Source organism: Camellia sinensis, chromosome 2 (assembly GCF_055761805.1).
Source record: "Camellia sinensis isolate YWXY chromosome 2, ASM5576180v1, whole genome shotgun sequence".
NCBI classification, from domain to species: domain Eukaryota; kingdom Viridiplantae; phylum Streptophyta; class Magnoliopsida; order Ericales; family Theaceae; genus Camellia; species Camellia sinensis.
In genome coordinates, this window is record NC_138962.1 from 178,462,264 (window position 1) to 178,477,820 (window position 15,557).

The 15,557-nt window shown below is 43.1% G+C and overlaps 1 protein-coding gene across 1 annotated transcript in view; it reads left to right on the top strand.

The window, feature by feature from the left end:
* The window catches only part of LOC114282822 (putative E3 ubiquitin-protein ligase HIP1), a 230,783-nt gene that overhangs the window by 107,838 nt on the left and 107,388 nt on the right, over positions 1-15,557 (top strand). The gene's annotated exons all lie outside the window — the stretch shown is intronic.

Below are 15,557 nucleotides of genomic sequence, written 5' to 3' on the forward strand. Positions count from 1 at the left end.
TCATCCTCCTCCTGCATCATGAGCTCCACATGAGCTGCAGCGTCCACTAGGTGTCTATACTCTCGGATGTAAGACCCACCAACCCTCAACTTGAGGCCCCGCCTCAACTTCCGCTCAAACTCATAGCAACGGCGTTCCTCAGACGCCACCAATTCAGGTGCAAACCTGGACAGACTGGTAAAAGTAGCCTCAAACTCGGCCACTGACAAGCCCTGCTGATTAAGCCGGCTAAACTGATCCCTCAGCTTCTCCCTAGCTACTGCAGACAAAAACCTCTCTTGAAAAGCATTTATAAACGCCTCCCAAGTACCACCAACACGAGCCTTCTCGTACTTCCACCATTGACCCGCATCTCCCTTCAGTTGGAAGGATGCCAAGGTCACTTTCAGTGCTCCGTCCTCGATGCCAAGCATCTCGAACATCTTACTCATTTGCTCTAGCCACTCATCAGCCTTCAGTGGCTCCTTTGGATCCCCAATAAACTTATCCGGATTAGACCGGAAGAACTCCCGCTTCAAGAAAGAAGGCCCTGCCTCGGTGGCCTGATTCCCAGCTCTAAGAATACCCAAAGCTCCTGCTATCTCTCTGGCCAGGGCACCCATAGCCTGCTGACCCACTGGCTCGGCCACATTGGCCTGGCCTACTCCCTCCTGCACTGCTGGAATCTCACCCTGTAACGGTACTTCCTGCCTCGCAGGTCTACCACGCCTAGCACCTCTTCCTCGTCCTGACATCCTAATAAAGGTAACACAGAACATTAGCACATTCATAAATGTGCCGAAACTAAACACTCACGTCCTAATGCATGGACAACTGTAATTCACTCCACATAAGCACATAAACACATAAGCACTTACGAACTTCATTTCCGGATAATGATAGTCCCGAGGCGTTACTAGAGTTCCGGTTAGAAATAGCATTGATCAAGTGCTTTTCCAACAAGACTCCCAGAAACCCAAGGATCCAATCAACATCCTCGAAATTAAATCCCATACCCACCTAGTCACATAAGCATGTTATCAATTAAGCACATAGCATATGATACTACATCTAAGTCTCTATCAAGCGAGACAAACCCACTGTGATCCTAATCACTTCCCACGTACCCAAAGTATTCGAACCCGGTAAGCTCTGATACCAAGTTGTAACGCCCTCAAAATAAAAGCATTAAACCCATCAATTAAGAGATTCATTAACATATAAGATAACCATATTCTTCCATTTCTTCAGAGTCTTATTACATAAGTATTACATGTTAACAACAAAAGCAAAATGCCCTACGGGCTTACAGCTTTCCAAGTTAACACTTGGTTACACAAAAGGAGTACTAACTCATACACTTTAAGCCCTTGGCTTGTATTTACATGTAATACATCAAAAGTAAACGACAACATTATGTCCGCCTCAAGCCTCCCAAGCTATGTCCTTGGAGGTGGCATGCTTCCTGCACCTGAAAATGATGTTCCCATATAGGGTGAGCCACAGCCCAGTAGAAATATACTAAACCAACCATGAACAATGACTAAAATATTAGCAATTGATAGATGGCCAACACTGATACAATCACATAAATCACATATTTATGTCATACGACTTATGAGTCCAAGTTTCCTTTCATTTTCCCTTTTTCAACAGATAGGCATATAAGCACTACCCACATTCTCAACAGATATGTATAACAACAATATCTACATTTTCAGATAAGCAAATAAGCTATATCCACATTCTACAACAGATATGTATAACCACAATATCCACAGATAAGCATATAAGCTATATCCACATTCTACAAAGATAAGCATATAAGCTCTATCTTCACTTCTCTAGACAAGCATATGAGCTGTATCTACGGAGTTCATCCCCTATCTTCTCCCAACACTATCCGGTTTAGAGGTACATCCCCTATCTTCCCCTAAACTGCGGAGTACATCCCCCATCTCCTCCTCTACACATAACGTATACAAACACATTGGTTCTATATACAATCACTCAATACATGTAATTAATGTATTCTATCAACCGTCAAGTTCCATGACACACTTCATTGATTAGTTTCAATTTGCCTAATCATCATGCATTGTCTACAACAATCACGACTATCCTCCACCGATAGCCCAAAGCAGTTATTTCTAAACAGAAAATGAATGCACAAATGGATATTCAATCAACATTTCATTTCCTCACTTCTCACAATTAATTATCCCAATTAATTAAACAATGTAATTAGGTCAATTCCCATAATTAACATCCCAACCCTTAGGTCCCATTTTCATCAATAATTCAACATTCATTCCATTTCTTCATGCCAAACATGCATCTAGGTTTATTATGAGTAAAACCCCAACTTTTGTAAAATAGCACAAAAGCCCCAAACTTTCACAAAATAACCAAACCAACCCCAACATCTCAAAATACCAAAATTTAAAGACAAAATCCATAGACAGGAGTAGGATATCCCTACCTCAAATTCGGAGTCCCAAAGGAGAAGACGACAAAACCCAACGTGCTCCAAAACTCAAGATTTTCATATTAAAATGAAGCCCACGACGATCAACAACTTTTTTGTAAAGGCCAAAGGTGAGCAAATCACTCCTACTAGATCAAAACCTAGAGAGAAGGTAGAGTCTAGAGTGAGAGGCTCAACAATGGTGATTTTGGAAAAGTAAGAGAGAGAAGAGAAGGCAAAAAGTGATTTAAAAAGTCACAAATTTCGGGACTTAAACCCAGTCTCCTGCTCGAGCGTAAAACACCCCGCTCGAGCGTCACACACAGACTCCCGCTCGAGCGTCCAAACTTCCGCTCGAGCGCCGGATGCACTCTCCCAGCACTTTTACAGAACCAGGTCTCCGCTCGAGCTTCCAACTCTACGCTCGAGCGTCACTCAGACAACCCCGCTCGAGCGGCCAACACCACGCTCGAGCGTACAACGCTGCACAGGAAAAAAATACTGAATGGGTGTAATCTCCGCTCGAGCGCCAAAACCCTCGCTCGAGCGTACAGGCCAAAATCTGGGCAACTAGTTTTGGTTTCTAAACTCAACCAACCTGGAACAAACCTGCCCAACACATCCTATAACTCAAATACGAAGTAAAAAGGATGTAAACAAGATAAAGAACAACTACCAACATCTACGGACCCATGTCCGGATCACTGTACAACAAGGGTAAACCCGGGATCGCTATATTATCTTTATCTCTTGAGGAATCCAAAGTAAGTACTAAATTGGAGTCCATAGAAGTCAGGCTTCTAATAGGACTTGGATTGAGTAAACTATATAAGAAAGGCACCCCCGTGGGTCTAAGGTACGCAGTTTTATACTCAAGCTTGTGAGTTTAGCACTTGATTATCTTTGAGAAATATACTGACTTGATCGTCGGAGTGCCCCCGGGTGGAAGAGCCACCGCCAGAGCCTTTTCTTTATGTTACAGGTTTGTTGAAGCCATCTATTCTGCTGGTGCTCTCCAGCTGATTACTAGGCGGGCAGTGTGGTCAGATTTTCACCCACACAATTTGGCGCCGTCTGTGGGAACTTAGAAGAATAGATGGCCAGTGACGGACAGAGGGAAAACATTGGGGGCGACACTCCTGCTGGGAGTGGCAGACCAATTGATCTTGACTTTAAAGGAGACAACCACAACACAGAAACTCATGGCCAGGGCCACGGAGGGAAAGACGTCGGCCAGGAGGGCAACACTTCAAAGAAGACAGACCAAGGCCAGTACTATAATGAAGATAACCTTCAGGTATGGAGGGATAGGTGCCTACGGAGGGATGAGGAAGTAAAAGACTTGGCAAACAAGTTGGCGGACCTACAGTCGGTCGTCAACTTCATGATGCAAAATAATGTCATGCAGCCACCATACCCGCTGCAAGACACCCCGATGCCAGCAACCAATGCCCAGAAGGGAGGAAGGACAACAATCCCCGAAGTCCCTCAGCACACCAGGAGCGGAAGGCACTCTCACCGACCTTCCAGGGAAGGCGGACGAGAGGAACCGAGACGAGAAGAGTCCCGAAGGACGTATCACACGAAGGATCCAGAGCCCAAAGAACATCGCCATGTTCAAGGATAGGCACTTTGCTTTGACACAACACATGGAGAAAGATCAAAACGAGCCCACCACGAGGCCGAAAGTAGCGTACTGAAGAAATTGAAATCAAAAGATAGCCGAACTCCAGGAAGGAGTAAAGAAGACTTGAGGGATTACCTCAGGAGGAGGCAACAGAATGTTGAAGCCGAGGTAACTTCCCCAGTTAAGCCGAGGACACCATTCTCGGTGGAACTGGACAAATTTGAAGCGCCGAAGAGATTCAGTATGCCGAGGTTCCAAATTTATGATGGTAAGTCAGATCCCAACTTTCATGTTGGATTATACCTGAACTCAATGGCATTATATAGTGGGAATGAGCCATTACTCTGCAAAGTATTCCCCTCATCCTTTGGGGAAATTGCATCCGATTGGTTCCATAAACTGCCGAAGGGAAGCGTAAAGACATGGGAAGGCCTGGCCGAGATGTTTGTGGCCAGGTTTGTGACGAACAAACTACAGCCCTTGAGGGTCGATGCCTTGATGGCTTTAAGAATCACCAAGGAAGAAGGCCTTAGGGCCTACGCGAAGAGGTACTACGAGGTGTTCAATCGAATACCCGAATGCAACCAAGTAGTGGCGGTCGTGTCTTTCAAGAACAGCCTGAAAGATGACTGCCCACTACGGAAGTCTTTGGCAAAAACATTGCCGAAAAGCATGGAGGAACTCATGGCGAGAATCGAGAAGTACGCCAAAGCCGAGGAAGATACGTCAGGAAACAAAGAGATGAAGCAGGAGAAGGGAAATGGCTCGCCGAAGCGAGGCCGAGGTAACAACGGGCCGACCAAGCAAGAAACAGAATTGAAGGGTAAACAGGCAGTGACGACGGTGTTCCGAATCCCTATCCATAAAGTCCTGGACCAAATACGAAATCAACCCTATTTCAGGACACCAGCAAGAGCACCAGGGGAATTTATGGGAAGAAACGTTGGTAGGCGCTGGGCTTACCACAATGAAGAAGGACACCCAACTCAGGGTTGCAGAACCTTAAAAGCACACTTAGAAGACCTAGTAAGGCAAGGCCATCTGAGGGACCTTATTGATGAGGCCAGGACAAGAGAAGAACAGGCAAGATTGCCTCAAGCACCTACAGCTCCGCTTCCCCCAGCACAACAACCACAGGCAGGAGGACCACGGGTGGTTAATGTCATTCACTCAAAAGTGAACGAAAACGACGTCCGAGGAGAAACCCAAAGAGTAAAACACCTGCAGCACGTGAACCAGGTCGGACACAAAAGACCTCGGCCTGAAGAATACCAAGGACCGATGATAACCTTCACTGAAGCCGACCTAGAGATGGTCCAGCATCCGCATAATGATGCCTTGGTAGTATCCCTCCAGGTTGGGGAATGCCAAGTAAAACGCATCCTAATAGATCGAGGCAGCTCTTGTGACATCATGTACGTCAGATGTTACAAGGAGCTGGGCCTTCATCCTGATGACCTGGAACAATCCAGCAACCCTATGGTCGGCTTCAATGGAACACCGACATGGCCACTGGGTGCAGCAAGCGTGGAAGTACAAGCTGGTACTAAGAAGATCAAGATAGAATTTATGGTGATTGACACACCCTCGCCATATAACATCATCTTGGGAAGACCATGGTTGCATGCAATGGGGGCAGTTCCCTCAACATTGCATCAACTACTACGGTTCCCCACAGAGCATGGGATTGAAGAAGTCAGAGGAGATCAACTGCAGGCAAAAAGTTGCTCCATGGCAGCAACAAAGTCTACTTGCAGCATTCGAGAGCCAAAAGAGGCAGAGATCGAAGACGAGGACATGGAGGTCCTAGATGATGTCGGCAAGGAGCCAACCAAAAAGAGTGAAGAGACATTAAAGAAAATCCTTGTCCAGGAGGGTGACGAAGAACGCTTCTTTCTTCTCCGTTTAGGCTTAGCCGAAGAAGAGGAAAGAGAACTGGAAGATTTTTTGAGAGCCAACATTGAGGTGTTCGCCTGGACACCTTATGAAATGCCTAGCATTGACCCCGAGGTCACCTGCCACAGGCTGAATGTCGACAGGTCGGCAAAACCTGTGATTCAACGAGCCAGAAGACCGACGTTGATGCACGTCGAAGCAGTAAAAGAAGAAGTTGACAAACTTCTGGAGGCCAGGGCCATCTGAGAAGTCCACTACCCGACATGGCTGTCCAACACAGTAGTAGTGAAAAAGAAGAACGACAAATGGAGGGTCTGTGTAGACTTTACCAGCCTCAACAAAGCCTGCCCCAAAGACAGCTTTCCTCTGCCCAAGATTGACCAGCTAGTAGATGCAACTTCAGGGCACGAAAGGATGAGTTTTTTGGATGCATACAGGGGGTACCACCAGATTTCCATGTACTCTCCAGACGAGGAGAAAAGACCGCGTTCATCACCCCTAAAGGCTTGTACTATTACAAGGTAATGCCTTTTGGGTTGAAAAACGTAGGAGCAACTTATCAAAGGTTAGTAACAAAGATGTTCAAGCACCTGATTGGCAAAACGGTAGAAGTCTACATCGATGACATGGTCGTGAAGACCAGGGAATCTAAGGGTCATCTTGCCGACCTAAAAGAAGTCTTTGATATACTTAAAACATACCGGCTCTGACTCAACGCATCAAAGTGCGCGTTTGGAGTTGGATCAGGTAAGTTTTTAGGGTATCTGGTAACAAGAAAGGGCATTGAGGCCAGCCCAGACCAAATCAAGGCCATCTTAGAATTGAAGAGCCCAACGTCGGCAAAACAGGTTCAGATGCTTACTGGAAGGGCCGTAGCCCTAAACAGATTCATCAGCAGAAGCTCAGATAAATGCATACCCTTCTTCAACTTGGTGAAAAAAGCCACAGACTTTCTGTGGATAGAAGAATGCGAAGCCGCTTTAACCGACCTAAAGAAGTACTTGACCACAACTCCGGTTCTTTCCAATCCAGAACTAGGGGAAGAACTATTTTTGTACCTGACAGTTTCAGAACACCCAGTCAGTGTAGTACTAATCTGAGAAGAAAAATGGGAGCAAAAGGCTGTTTATTATGTAAGTAAAACCTTGGCCGATGCAGAAACAAGGTATTTACCACTGGAAAAATTAATGCTAGCCTTAGTAATGGCTTCAAAGAAGTTGGACCATTACTTTCAGGCGCACAAGATTGCGGTCTTAACAGAGCATCCATTGAAGTCCTTGTTACAGCAAGGAGACTTAACAGGAAGGATAACAAGATGGGCCGTAGCCCTAGGTCAGTATGACCTGGCGTTCAGGCCGAGAACAGCAATTAAAGGCCAAGTTTTGGCCGACTTCGTGGCAGAATTCACCCCCGAAACCATCGAACATCGGGCTCCGTTGAGCCAGGATGAGCATTGTCCCAGCAAGCAAGGAGAATCCCAGCCAAAGGCAAAAGAGCAAAGGAAGGAAAAGCTCAGACCCTGTAGTATCTACATCGGCGACTCATTCAGACTATTCGTCGATGGAAGTTCGAACCGACAAGGAGCGGGGGCAGGAGTACTGGTGATATCTCCAGATAGAGAAATAATAGAACAGTCCATCCGTTTGGGGTTCAAAGCCTCAAACAATGAAGCAGAATACGAAGCATTAATTGCAGGGCTAAAACTGGCAGCAGCAGCAGAAGCAGATGAGGTAATAGTTTTTTGTGATTCACAACTTATTGTTAACAAGTCAACAGGTGAATTTGCAGCCAGGGACGAAATGATGTCGGCATATGCAAAAGAGGTCATCAGATTGGCAGCCTTATTTCAGAACTGCCGACTACTCCAAGTTAGCCGAGATGACAACACCCACGCCGACGCGTTGGCTAACTTGGCAAGTTCAATGCAGTCTGGAAAAACGAGGACAATTATGATCAACTTTATGTCGGGCCCAAGCATAGAACCAGAAAACACAAAGCAGCAAGCAATGTGTGTGGACATGGGGCCAAGCTGGATGGATGCAATTGTTGCATTCCTGAAAGAAGGAAAGCTGCCAGAAGATCGTAAGGAGGCACACAAAGTCAGATTGAAATCTGCAAGATTCAGTCTGACAGAAGATGGACATCTTTACAGAAGGTCCTTCACTGGACCCCTTTTAAGGTGCGTACACCCTTTGCAGGTTGAAGATTTCTTATATGAAATTCATGAAGGAATTTGTGGAAGCCATGCTGGGGGCAGATCATTAGCCCACAGGGCCATTACCCAGGGGTATTGGTGGCCCTACATGCAAAAGGATGCTGAAGCCTACGTAAAGAAGTGTGAACAATGCCAAAGGTTTGCACCTTTGATACATCAGCCAGCTGCTGACCTGAACCCAGTATCCAGCCCTTGGCCGTTTGCCCAATGGGGCATGGATCTTGTTGGGCAACTTCCCCAGGCAACTGGGCAGAGAAAATACTTGCTGGTAGCAACAGATTACTTTACAAAGTGGATAGAGGCAGAACCTCTTGCCAAAATCCGAGATGTGGATGTCAAGAACTTTATATGGAGAAACATCATCACCAGATTTGGGATTCCCAGAGCAATAGTTGCCGACAACGGAACACAGTTTGACAGCAAACTCATCAAGAACTTCTGTGCGAAATTCAAGATCAAGAATTACTTTTCAACACCAAGTTTTCTCCAAAGCAATGGGCAAGCAGAAGCATCCAACAAAGTAATTTTGGATGGAATGAAAAAAAAGGCTGCAGGCAGCAAAAGGAAAGTGGGTAGACGAGTTGCCCAACGTACTTTGGGCATATCGGACTACGCCGAGAAGATCAACAGGGGAATCCCCCTTTGCCATGGCTTATGGCACAGAAGCAGTCATCCCATTAGAGATCGGCATCCCAGGGATTAGAACCCAGGGAGTAGAGAATGGCACCAATGACATACTCTTAGCCCGAGATCTGGATCTTTTAGAAGAACGAAGAGAGAAAACTGCAATTCAACTCGCAGTATACCAGCAACAGCTTGCTAGAGCTTACAACAAGAAGGTCAATCCAAGAGATTTTCAAGTCGGCGACCGAGTTTTGAGAAAAGTCGTCGGCAACAAGAAAGATCCCAGAGAGGGCAAGCTTGGCCCAAACTGGGAAGGACCCTACGGAATTACTTTGGTATTAGGCAATGGAGCTTATCGACTAGAAGATAACGAGGGCAAAGCACTACCAAGACCTTGGAACACTTGTAATTTGAAATTCTTCTATCATTAGATGTGCAGTATTTTTGGCCGATGTCATCAATAAAATCTTTTCCCTTTTCTTAAAACACATATATTTGGTAAAGTTACATATTGGTGTTTTTGGAAGACATGAGTAATGAGAACCCAAGTAGAACTCAGGTTCACATTGGGGGCAGAGAGAAGACAGAGACATTTAATTCACTTGTTGAAATTTGTAGCAATTTACAAGTTGGAATTAAGCTGATTCCTTATTTTCACTTGTTGAAATTTGTAGCAATTTACAAGTCGAAGTTAAGCCGAGATTATTCCTTAATTCACTTGTTGAAATTTGTAGCAATTTACAAGTTGGAATTAAGCTGATTCATTATCTTCACTTGTTGAAATTTGTAGCAATTTACAAGTTGAAGTTAAGCCGAGATTACTGTTTCTCTTCACTTGTTGAAATTTGTAGCAATTTACAAGTCGAAGTGAAGCCAAGGTTATTGCTAGATACTTGTAGCAATCTACAGGTTGGCTAAACCAAAGAAGATGCTTAACACTTGTTGAAATTTGTAGCAATTTACAAGATAACGTTAAGCCTACATATGATCATCTGTTGAAATTTGTAGCAATTTACAGGTTGAGGTAAAAGCTAAGTATATTGTTGAAATTTGTAGCAATTTACAAATAGATCATTGTTATAACTTGAGAAAAACTTACAGTATATATTAACACTTGTTGAAATTTGCAGCAATTTACAAGTAGGTTAGACCGAGATCACTGTTTAAACACTTGTTGAAACTTGAGAAAAAGTTTACAAAGTTGACATTGAATAGTATATGTTTTACACTTCTTGAAACTTATGAAAAGTTTGCAGGTGAGTATCTTGCCGAAGTAAAAGTTTTATACCCGAGGTGTGTAACCCCGAGAAGATTGCACAATAAAGGAAGAAGTGTGTAAAGCATGCAAAATATTCTAAGTATAGAAACCATGCAGAAGCAATCAAGAGAAATTAAAGAAAAAAGCATTCATAGAAAAACAGTCGCAATTGTGTACAAAAGAAGGCACTACGGCCTACCAGAAGTAAATTGTTTCGAAGCAACAAAGAAAGGTACATCGGCCATGAAAGGAAGCTTACACTGTCCAGAAAACAAAACAAAGTACAAAGGAGCAAAAGAAAAGACATGAAAGTTAAGACTTCTCAATATCAGCATCTGGCTGGATCTGAATTTCAGAGGTCTCCTGAAGAGATACCTCGGCTTCCTCATCTGCAGCAATCTCGGCGTCGATCTCGGCAAGGGTTTCATCAACGCTCTTACCGATTTGAGGAACATCAGATGATGCTTGCTCGGGAGTGGTCTCCTTGATAACCTCCTCATCCTCCTCATGAGTCAAGTCTAGGACTTGATCCTCCTGAGAAGGAGACTTGGTCTCACTGGTATCCTTGGGCTTCCTTACTAAAGCTTCATCATCATCCTTATCCTCATCCTCAGATTCAGACTCGGAATCATCTTCAGCTTGGCTTGGAGGTGGAGGTGGAGGAAATGGCAGAGGGATATCATTAGCCTTGCACAATGGCGAGTCGTCTGGGATATTAAGCTTTTTGGCAAGGGCCATCCAACCTAGGGAGAAGCCCCTGTTGCACGCCTGCCTGACTTGTAGTTTGTATTATTCTGTAACGTCAGCCATTCCTTGAGCATAGGCCTTTTCATCGGCCGCCTTTATTTCAGCGTCTTTGGTAGATAAAGCATCTTGGAGTTCCTTTTCCGCCTGGGCCTTTTTTTCCTCGGCCTCTGTCTTCTCGGCCTCAGCGACCTTTCTAATAGCCTCGGCAGATTCAGCCTTTTCCTCGGCAAGGGTTTGGGCTTTGGTGGCAGCCTCAGCCTGGTCTTCCAGTTTTTTCATCTTTAATTGGAGAGATTTGTTTTCCTTTTTAAGGGCAGAAACCTCTCTCTTCAGATCGACCAACTTTGTCCTGTTTTCAAAAGCTTGCAATGAAAACGAATGGGCATGCTGGATGGCCTGAAAGAAAATAGAAGTGTTAGAAAATATTTTAAGTATGAAACAGAAAGAAAGTAGAAAATTCCAAACAGGAACACTTACTTGAACGGAGTGCTGGAGCATTAGAGCGTAATTCTTGTACTCATTGTACTCAGCATTTCGCTCGAGGTCACCTGGAAAAAGCAACGCCGTGCTGAGGGCAACGCCGACATTTATGTCGTCGGCGCTTTCACTAGACATAATTGGCCTGTCTTCCAAAGTAATTTTGGGAGCCCAAGGGACATCCGGTTTCTTGGACCCCGAGGTAGTAGCTGAGGCCAACCTTGGTTTCTTTGACTGTGTGGACTCAGAGGGTGGGTTTTCAGCAAACCTTTTTGTAGAAGCAGAAGAAGTCTTTTTACTCTCAGCCAGTTTGGAGATAGGCAAAGTGTCCTCAACCTGAGTCACTTTGGCCTTCGACTGAGCCCTTTTTGTTCTTTTTGGCTTTGGTGGGGGCATGGATTGGGTTGGAACAGCATCAACGTCGGCAGGTAGGTCGGCTAGGAGATCTTGGGCAACAGGCTTCGGGCGACCCATCTCAGCAGTTTTTACAAGTCGTCGCCGACGTTTTCTTTCTGGTATTGGGATTAAGTATGGAGCCGAGGTATATGGTTGATTGATTGGGTCAGATGTTGACTCTTGATCTGTTCGAGATGAAGAGACGGTTTGAGTTGTGGCAGTCGGAGGAGAAAGGCTTTTCTTCTTTCGTTTGGGAACGTCGGGCAGAGTGGATTTGTATGTAGGAATGAAGTTGAGAAGCAGAGGTGCTTTTCTTTTTTGGACAGGCAAGTCCAGGAGCCTTTTCAGGTCCTTGCTAGGAACGTAAGATTGGCGAAAGTCTTTCGCTAGCTTGCGAACGTCTGCAAAAAGAAATAGACATTAGAAACAGATAAAATATTGAAGACTTGAAACGAAACAACTAAGTAAATAACACTGGGCTCTTACCCTTGCCCTCTTTAACCGTTCAAGGAAGTGGGTATAGATGGACATCTTCATCTAGGGCAAATTCCCAATTTCCAGAGACAATAAAGTAGTCATCTCCACCCCCCTTGTTGGAATCTGGGAGGTCGGCTACGATTTTGAATTCGGTGGACCTCGGCCTGAGGTAGTAAACGTAACCTTTTTCCTTCAGGCTAAGGGGGCACATGGTATAACAATACTGTATGTCGGCTAGGGTGATTCTAATGTTTACTTGTCTGGCTAAGGCGATGATACCAAAAATCACTCGATAAGAGTTTTATGGCAAGTTGCATAGGGTTCAATTTATAATAATGCAGAATCTCGCGAAAAGGAATGTTAAGTGGAAGCCGAAGTCTACACTCAGTAAAGGCTACAATAGGGAGAGGCATGGTGTTTTCGGTAGGCATGATGGAGTCATCATCCCCAGCTAGTTTCAGGTGGACGTCGGCAGGGATGGAGAACTCCTGCCTAAAGTACTCAAGTTTGGTCGGGGTATCAACCCTATGTCTCCACATACCCATAACGTCGGCCTAAAGACAGAAGGCTAGACTTCAGAAAGAAGGTGCTCTTAAGGGGTAATCGGGACCTCGGCGAAACCCTAGGTATATATTGGTAAGGATTGTTTCAGTTTTCCTTAAAAATTGAAGGTTCTATAAACAAAGCTCAAACCTAAATCTATGAAGGCAAAAATTAAAGGCAGAAATCTGGAAAACAAGAAACAAAGAACGACGTTTCAGAATCAAAGAACAGAGGTATGGTTCTCAGAAGCGAAAGAAATACAGAAGTAAAAGGTCAAGAACAGTGGCAAGAAAAGTGTTGAAACAGTGCAAGTGTTCAAAATATGAGTGAAATCATGGAATAGACACATCCAGATAAATAGTTCAGCAAAACAAAAGTTTGAACAGAGCAATAATGGCAGTAAGTAAACGAAAGCACATAAAAAATTGGGAATGAGGGGAACGGAGGCTTACCAGAACAAAAGAAGCCGGGATGAAAGTCGCCGAAGTAAGGCAACGACTGTAGACACGACGAAACGGCGAAACCCTCGCTGAAATGGAAGAGTGAAGACGAGCAATGGCGGATTTGGGAGAGAGAGAGAAAGCCAGAGAATCAAGTGCGAAAGTAAAGAAACAAAGGAAGAAAGTAAAGTTTTGTAAAACACTTGAAACGGCGGCAAAACAGGGCATTTATTGCGCCTGGAGGAACGTATGCGTCAGACGGCGCAGACAGGTGAAAGACGGCTTACAAGCGCGTCACAGACACGGGCCTATGACGATAGAACACGTAAGGGGAACGGTTGAGAAGAAATGCATGACAGCTCATGCGCGTGAGGGAATTGGTTTGAGTTCTTGTTCTCCGAAGAGAATACTGAAATAAATGATCTCGGCTAAACAGTTTTTGAGCCAATATGTAGAAAGAAAATACAGATATAGGTTCCATCACCTCAGGATACCGAGGTAATAGAACCTAGGGGGCAGTTGTGGGGATGTATTTTCTGAATACCAACACATGGTATGGTGACGCCGACGTGTCAGCCGAGGTACCACGTGTCGTGGTAGTTGTGCCGAGGTTATCTTGGCTAGGCCGAGGTTATCTCCGAAGATATCAGAATCCAAGATAAGCAGATAAGGGACAAGAGTCCTAGAGAAAAGAGAAGACTTTGTTAAGATAAGGATAAAGCTCTTAGGGAGTTTATCTTTATCTCTTGAGGAATCCAAAGTAAGTACTAAATTGGAGTCCATAGAAGTTAGGCTTCTAATAGGACTTGGATTGAGTAAACTATATAAGAAAGGCACCCCCGTGGGTCTAAGGTACGCAGTTTTATATTCAAGCTTGTGAGTTTAGCACTTGATTATCTTTGAGAAATATACTGACTTGATCGTCGGAGTGCCCCCGGGTGGAAGAGCCACCGCCGGAGCCTTTTCTTTCTGTTACAGGTTTGCTGAAGCCATCTATTCTGCCGGTGCTCTCCAGCTGATTACTAGGCGGGCAGTGTGGTCAGATTTTCACCCACACAATTTGTGATTCAGAAATAAAATTACGTATTTTATGATAGTGTTACACATTTTTTATACAAATATTTTCTAAGTATAAAATGTGTAACAATATCATAATATACATTATATTATCACAAAAATACATAACTTCATTTTTGAATCATAAATTTTTATAATTTTTGTCAAAAAAAATATAATATTTATCATAGAAATACATAACTAACATCACAAAAACACATGATGAGATGCTATAGAATTTTCCAAAAGACTAAGGACTTTTCTTCTATTTATAAAGCCTGAAAGTTTCCTAATACTAACCTGCAAAAGTAGACAGTTGTTTCAAACTTTTACTTTTCTCAATAGAGGCTTGCAACTCTCTCTATCTCTGTGTATCAGACTTTTCACTTATTTTCACTTATCTCTCTCTCTATGGCCCCGTACAAGAATGAGTTATTTTAGTTAATTTTTTTTTTAGTTATTTTAATCTAGTTACAAAAATTTATTTGGAATAATTTATGAAGCATGGATAGTTTGAAAAATATGTCGTACTCGTACCGGGTACTTATCGGCGTATGGTACATCGTGTAGTACTTTTGCATACGTACTGAGTATACGAAATACGTACCTAAATTTTTTTCTTCTTAATTTTTAGTGTATCTATATATCTAAGCCGTACCATACTTCAGTTGAAACAATATTTTCTTCTACTACAGAGATAAAACTTTTTTCACTAGATTTCTTTTTTATTTTTAGTTTTATACTTAGGATGTTTTTAAAATTAAACTATGGTTTGTAAAATATATTGACATTTGATTTTGATTTATACCTTTACTTTTGACATTAAATGTTAATTGTTGGTTGAATTTAAATATATTAAACCATTTAATTAATTTTTACATTACTCTAAAATAAAAATAAATATTTTTTTACAAGCGTACTAAGCCATATTCGTACCCTACTTTTTTTGAATTTTACCATATCGACGTACCTGTATCATACCAGTACCAGTACTCATACCCGTACCCGTACTCGTACTCGTGCTTCATAGGGGATAACAATTGGCTTTTTTGTAATTGATATGATAGTTGTAAGAGAAAAAATAAAATGATTTTTATTTGAATGTGACATTTTAACTTATTTTGTCTCCTTGACTATTTTAGGTTTTTTTTTTTTTTTTTTTGGGGTCCTTATTAACTATTTTAACCACTAAATTTTGACTTTATTACTCATTCTATTAGGTTGAAGTAACTTTGGTTTAGAGAGGGTGTTTGGCATGTGACTTTTTTGATTAAAATAATTAAAAAATCAAGATATTCAATAGCATCACTATCCCTATTTTTTGAACATTTTTTTTTTCTTTTCAAGCTAGCTCT